A 1593-nucleotide genomic window follows, 5' to 3' on the forward strand; every position below is an offset into this window, starting at 1 on the left:
CTGAAGTAGTGCTGTAGGGAACTGGCACCATGAATCCTGCAGGGCTGTCCATAAATCCCTAAGAGTACGAGGGAGTGGAGACCTCTTCTGAACAGCACGTTGCAAGGCATTCCAGATATATTCAATAATGTTCATGTCTGGAGAGATGTGGCTAGCGGAACTGTTTAAACTTAGAAGAGTGTTCTGGAGCCACTCTGTAGCAATTCTGGACGTGTGGGGTGTCGCATTGCCGTGCTGGAATTGCCCAAGTCCGCCGGAATGCACAATGGACATGAATGGATAAAGCCAATCAGACAGGATGCGTACGTACGTGTCACCTTTCAGAGTCGTATCTAGAAGTATCAGGTGTCCCTTTACAGAGCCTCCACGAGCTTGAACAGTCCCCTGCTGACATGCAAGGTCCATGGATTCATGGGGTTGTCTCTATACCCGTACACGTCCATCCGCCGGATACAATTTGAAACGAGACTCGTGCGATTAGACAACGTGTTTCCAGTTAACAGTCAATTGTCGGTGATGACGGACCCAGGCGAGGAGAACTGCTTTGTATTCTGCAGTCATCAAGGGTACACGAGGGGGGCTTCGTCTCCGAAAGCCCATATCGGTAATGTTTCGTTGAATGGTTCGCACGCTGACACTTTTTGATAGTACAGCATTGAAATCTGCAGAAATTTGCGGCAGGGTTGTACTTCTGTCACATTGAACGATTCTCTTCCGTCTTCGTTGGTCCCGTTCTTGCAGGATCTTTTTCTGGCCGCAGCAATGTCGGAGATTTGATGTTTTACCGGATTCCTAATATTCATGGTACACTCGTGAAATGATCGTACGGGAAAATCCCCACTTCATCGTTACCTCGGAGATGCTGTGTCCCTTCGCTCGTGAGCCGACTATAACACCACTCACTCAAAGCTCGATAACCTGCCATTGTAGCGGCAGTAACCGATCTAACAACTGCTCTAGCCACTTGTTGTCTTGTGTAGACTTTGCCGACAGCAGCGCTGTATTCTGCATGCTTACGTTTCTCTGTGTTTGAATACGTATACCTACACCATTTTCTTTGGCGCTTCAGTGTAGAAGAGATTCAAAATACAGTATTAGAATCAGAATCAGGATTTAAAGTGGTTTGGAAGACTTAAGATCAAATAAGGCAGAAGGTATAGATAACATTCCACCGTAATTTCTAAAATCATTGGGGGATGCATTTGGAGATATATCGCCTAGTTCCGAAGACTAAAAGAGTTGAGAAGTGCGAGAGTTATCGCACAATCAGCTTAACAGCTCACGCACCCAAGTTTATGACAGGAATAATATCTGTATATTATTCCTGTCATAAACTTGGGAAAGAAAACTGAGGATGTGTTAGACGACGATCAGTTTGCCTTTAGGAAATGTAAAGGCATCAGAGAGGTAATTCTGACGTTGTGGTTGACAATGGAGGTAGACTAAAGGAATATTGAGACTGTTCGTAGAAATGACGACATGGGAAAAGCGTTCGACAATGCCAAATAGTGCAAGACGTTCTAAAATTGAGAAAATAGGGATAGGCTCTAGGAAAAGCCGGGTAATATACAATATGTACAAGAGGCAAGAGTG

The sequence above is a fragment of the Schistocerca americana genome, chromosome 2 (assembly GCF_021461395.2).
Source record: "Schistocerca americana isolate TAMUIC-IGC-003095 chromosome 2, iqSchAmer2.1, whole genome shotgun sequence".
In the NCBI taxonomy this organism is placed as follows: domain Eukaryota; kingdom Metazoa; phylum Arthropoda; class Insecta; order Orthoptera; family Acrididae; genus Schistocerca; species Schistocerca americana.